The following is a 5,437-nucleotide window of genomic DNA, read 5'->3' on the forward strand; positions in this document are numbered from 1 at the left end:
CAAGTGCATGGAATTTGATTGAATGATTATTTCACCAACCAGACATGGATATGAGCACGGGTAACAGATTTATTGTATATCATCACGAAAGAAGTAAATAATGCAACATTAATTTACGTATGCAGATGTGCTGAAGCAGTACGACAAATGCAGGCAATGGTGAATGAAATCAGAGGCATCAGACAAGAGATTCTGGGCATAAGAGCAGAGATGCTGGTGAGTTCGGCAGTGCCCTCAGTGGAGAAGGCACGAAGGTGTCAACCGCCTATTGCGGCCAATATAGCCAAACCATCAACACCATTGGATGTAACCAATGAAGATGAATCTGCCTCAAATGATTCTGTGGTACGTATGTAACTTTTTCTTGTGTGGCTATGTTTATGCATAATAATACACTCATCTCCTAGCTGCAGGACTTGTATTGTATACATACATTTATACATAAATATATGAGACCCACCGTACGTATGTAGACAATTGATCGTTACCATTTTACCCTGTTTACAGGCAGTAAAATTGGCTTCGTGGGATAATGATTATTCCTCAGAAAACATGACATATGCTTATCTCAACAAGTCCGCAAAATTTTACGACCGTGTAGGTCGTTTGTACTGCCACGGATTACGACCCACTGGAGCGTATCAAAAACGAGCGCCTCTACAGGTCGCGGGAGGTATGTATGCCACATATATGTTTTTGCTCTCTGCATTTAGGGTTTTAGCCATTTTATTCAGGTGTAAATGATTTAAGATCAAAACTCAAATCAACGGTTGGAAAAAATAACTCACATTTTTTGCTAAATCTATTCATTTGATGAGTAGGCTATAAGGACAACGCCCATACACTTTATTATACTTACATTCACTATCGTTACCTTTTCTTTTAAGTGTGTTCTGTTATAAATATTGTTTCCACACCAAGCTGTCAACATTTCTCAAAATTGCTAAATCACGTTGCGACATAATTTTTCGTATTGAATATTGTACAATAAAAAACAAGAAACCGAAAGTCGGTTTCTTGTTTTTTTTTCTGAGAGCTGTGTTGTCTGGAGCCTTGTGCTCCTGGTAGGGTCTCTCATGGCAGAGTGGTCTCAGGTGAGGGGCCAGACTAAGAATGGTTAAAAAAACTCTTTGCCACGGAGCCCGGTCGGGCACAGCCTGAACAAACTACGTGGCACCCCCCCTCTCTTCATCCCATGGGCCCACCACCTGTGGGAAGACCCGTTGGGGTCGGGTGTGCAGCCACATGGGTGGCAGCGAAGGTCAGGGGTCTCGACGGACCAGACCCGGGCGGCAGAAGCTGGCTCTGGGGACGTGGAACGTCACCTCGCTGTGGGGAAAGGAACCGGAGCTTGTGAGGGAGGTGGAGCGCTTTCAGTTAGATCTGGTGGGGCTTACCTCCACGCACAGTCTCAGCTCTGGTACCGTACTCCTGGATAAGGGTTGGACTCTATTCTTCTCCGGAGTTGCCGAGGGCGTGAGGCGCCGGGCGGGTGTGGGGATACTCATAAATCCCCGGCTGAGCGCCGCGGTGTTGGAGTTTACCCCGGTAGACGAGAGGGTCGCCTCCCTGCGCCTAAGGGTTGTAGGGGGGAATACTCTGACTGTTGTTTGTGCGTATGCACCAAACAGCAGCTCAGAGTACTCGGCCTTCTTGGAGACCCTGAATGGAGTCCTGTATGGGGCTCCAGTAGGGGACTCCGTAGTTCTGCTGGGAGACTTCAACGCCCACGTGGGCAACGATGGAGACACCTGGAGAGGCGTGGTGGGGAGGAACGGCCTCCCTGATCTAAACCCGAGCGGTCGTTTGTTATTGGACTTCTGTGCTAGTCATGGATTATCCATAACAAACACCATGTTCGAACATAAGGGTGCTCATAAGTGTACCTGGTACCAGAGTACCCTAGGCCGAAGATCGATGATCGATTTCGTGATCGTGTCATCTGATCTGAGGCCGCATGTTTTGGACACTCGGGTAAAGAGAGGGGCGGAACTGTCAACCGACCACCATCTGGTTGTGAGTTGGATCAGGGAATGGGGGAAATTTCCGGATAGACCTGGTAAGCCCAAACGAGTAGTGCGGGTGAACTGGGAACGTCTGGAGGAGGCCCCCGTCCTAGGTATCTTCAACTCACACCTCCGGCGGAGCTTTTCTGGCATTCCTGTGGAGGTTGGGGGCATTGAGCCGGAGTGGGCGGTGTTCAAAGCCTCCATTGCTGAAGCTGCGGTGGCTAGCTGTGGCCTCAGGGTCTTAGGCTCCTCAAGGGGCGGTAACCCTCGGACACCGTGGTGGACTACGGTGGTCAGGGAAGCCGTCCGACTGAAGAAGGAGGCCTTCCGGGATATGATATCCTGGAGGACTCCTGACTCGGTTGCAGGGTACCGACAGGCTCGAAGGGCTGCAGCGGCTGCCGTGTCGGAGGCTAAGCAGCGGGTGTGGGAGAAGTTCGGAGAGGCCATGGAGAAGGACTTTCGGTCGGCACCAAAGTGTTTCTGGAAGACTATCCGGCACCTCAGGAGGGGGAAACGGGGAACCATCCAAGCTGTGTACAGTAAGGATGGGACTCTGTTGTCGTCGGACGTTGGAAGGAACACTTTGAGGAACTCCTGAATCCGAATAACACGCCCTCTATGTTGGAGGCAGAGCTCGAGGTTGATGGTGTTTCGTCGTCAATTTCCCTGGTGGAGGTCACTGAGGTAGTCAAACATCTCCGCAGTGGCAAAGCCCCAGGCTCTGGGTGTTGAGGGGCTGTCATGGTTGACACGCCTATTCAACATCGCGTGGGAGTCGGGTACAGTGCCAAAGGAGTGGCAAACCGGGGTGGTGGTTCCCCTGTTCAAAAAGGGGGACCAGAGAGTGTGTGCCAATTACCGGGGTATCACACTTCTCAGCCTCCCTGGTAAAGTCTACTCCAAGGTGCTGGAAAGGAGGGTTCGGCCGATCGTCAAACCTCAGATTGAAGAGGAACAATGCGGTTTTCGCCCCGGACGTGGAACTACGGACCAGCTCTTCACTCTCGCAAGGATCCTGGAGGGGGCCTGGGAGTATGCCCATCCGGTCTACATGTGTTTTGTGGATCTGGAGAAGGCGTATGACCGGGTCCCCCGGGAGAAACTGTGGGAGGTGCTGCGGGAGTATGGGGTAAGGGGGTCTATCCTCAGGGCCATCCAATCTTTGTACTCCCAAAGCGAGAGCTGTGTTCGTGTTCTCGGCAGCCAGTCAGTTTCGTTCTCAGTGGGTGCTGGTCTCCGCCAGGGCTGCGCCTTGTCACCAATCCTGTTTGTGATATACATGGACAGGATATCGAGGCGTAGTCGTGGTGGGGAGGGGTTGCAGTTCGGTGGTCTGAGGATCTCGTCACTGCTTTTTGCAGATGATGTGGTCCTCATTGGATCATCGGCCTGTGACCTTCAGCACTCACTGGATCGGCTGGCGGCCGAGTGTGAATCGGCTGGGATGAGGATCAGCACCGCTAAATCTGAGGCCATGACTCTTAGCAGGAAACCGGTGGATTGCTTACTCCGGGTAGGAAATGAGTCCTTAGCCCAAGTGAAGGAGTTCAAGTACCTCAGGGTCTTGTTCGCGAGTGAGGGTACTATGGAGCGTGAGATTGGCCGGAGAATCGGAGCAGCGGGGGCGGTATTGCGTTCGCTTTACCGCACCGTTGTAACGAAAAGAGAGCTGAGCCGCAAGGCAAAGCTCTCGATCTACCGGTCGATCTTCGTTCCTATCCTCACCTATGGTCATGAGGGCTGGGTGATGACCGAAAGGACGAGATCGCGGGTACAAGCGGCCGAGATGAGTTTTCTCAGAAGGGTGGCTGGCGTCTCCCTTAGGGATAGGGTGAGAAGCTCAGCCATCCGTGAGGAACTCGGATTAGAGCCGCTGCTCCTTTACTTAGAAAGGAGTCAGCTGAGGTGGTTCGGGCATCTGGTAAGGATGCCCACTGGGCGCCTTCCTTGGGAGGTGTTTCAGGCACGTCCAGTGGGGAGGAGACCTCGGGGAAGAACCAGGACTAGGTGGAGAGATTATATCTCAACACTGGCCTGGGAACGCCTCGGGATCCCCCCGTCAGAGCTGGTCAATGTGGCCCGGGAAAGGGAAGTCTGGGGCCCCCTGCTTGAGCTGCTCCCCCCACGACCCGACCCCGGATAAGCGGATGACGATGAGGATGAGGATGAGGAAATGTACATACATTTTTTTGTTGCATCGATAATCGGTTTAGAATCTAATCGTTTACCTCATAATCGGAATCAAATCGTGAGGTGCCAAGAGATTCCCACCCCTAAAAAACAGTGTAGCATAATTTGCATCAATGGATTGAAAGTATTGTTTAGGTTATTATTAAGAGTTACTGAGTAGATTCTCTTTATGTAGTGACTCAGAGACATGCACCGTCCAGAGCCCAGAGCGAACACTGTGAGAGGCAAGAGAGGGTGGAAGCCAGTGCTCCTCCATCCGATGATGGGATGGACCTACCGGGACAGCGAGGGCCAAATGAAGCTATGAATCACTTTGCAGATTTCATGTACAGTTATATGTATTAACTTAAGGTTTTCTCATGTAATATTTGTTACATTTTATGTTGGTCCATTTTGTTAGGGAATGAATCTTTTATCCTTAACTGTCTTAATTAACAGTCCTATTGATATTGAAGAAGATGAAGCCATTGAGGAGGCCATCAGACGCAGTCTTTTAGAAGAGTCTGTGCAGGCCTTACAGGATTCAAGGTATACTTGCTTTGCTCATTTTTAACTTTCAGTGTTGCACCAGTCAAAATTAGAGTGGTCAGTGTGGCTTTCATGTGTGCTGGTAATAATCATTATCCTTTATGTTCTGAAGGTTTGCAGAAAGTTTGAGCATAGAAGAAATGACAGGAATTGTGAAAGCTCACAGTGAGAGGGTTGTCACAGAAGCATACAGACCAATCTACATCAGCCGAGGGAACGTGTGGACAACTGCCCTCCGACAGTTTAGTAGACGGAAATTCACTGAGTGCACCGATCTGCTGTATGTCACCTTTGCCAGTGACGAAGGCACCAACGAAGATGGAGAAGACCTCGGAGGGCCACGGCGAGAATTCTTCCGTCTGCTTGTGAAAGCCATCTTCAAAGAGAGTGGAGCATTTGAAGGTAATCTTTTTTTTTTTTTCATAATTGTTATGTACTTTACATCAAATGTACTTCTGTGCTGTGGTGGTACAATTATTTTACTTGCATACTGGGTAAGCTGCCCTCTTAAAGTTTGGGTAACATACATAATTGGCGCTTTATTAGCCAATTAAAGGATACTGGCTTTCTTTGTCGACATTTCTGTCTTTCAGAGGCTATAGTGGCCATGCTAGCTTGTTGGAAGGGGGCTATATAGCAATAACAAATAATAAGTTAGGCTAAATTTATGCCCTTGACTTCTCACCTCAAGATAATAGATATCTGAA

General features: G+C 49.8%; 1 long non-coding RNA gene across 1 annotated transcript; it reads left to right on the forward strand.

Annotated features, from left to right (window-relative positions):
• The first annotated feature begins 4,195 nt into the window (after positions 1 to 4,195).
• On the forward strand, positions 4,196 to 5,151 carry LOC132463546 (uncharacterized). The gene is made up of 3 exons (XR_009527049.1): positions 4,196 to 4,528; positions 4,641 to 4,730; positions 4,843 to 5,151. It is a non-coding gene; the product is annotated as an uncharacterized LOC132463546 (long non-coding RNA).
• The last annotated feature ends 286 nt before the right edge of the window (positions 5,152 to 5,437 follow it).

The sequence above is a fragment of the Gadus macrocephalus genome, chromosome 8 (assembly GCF_031168955.1).
Source record: "Gadus macrocephalus chromosome 8, ASM3116895v1".
Taxonomy (NCBI): domain Eukaryota; kingdom Metazoa; phylum Chordata; class Actinopteri; order Gadiformes; family Gadidae; genus Gadus; species Gadus macrocephalus.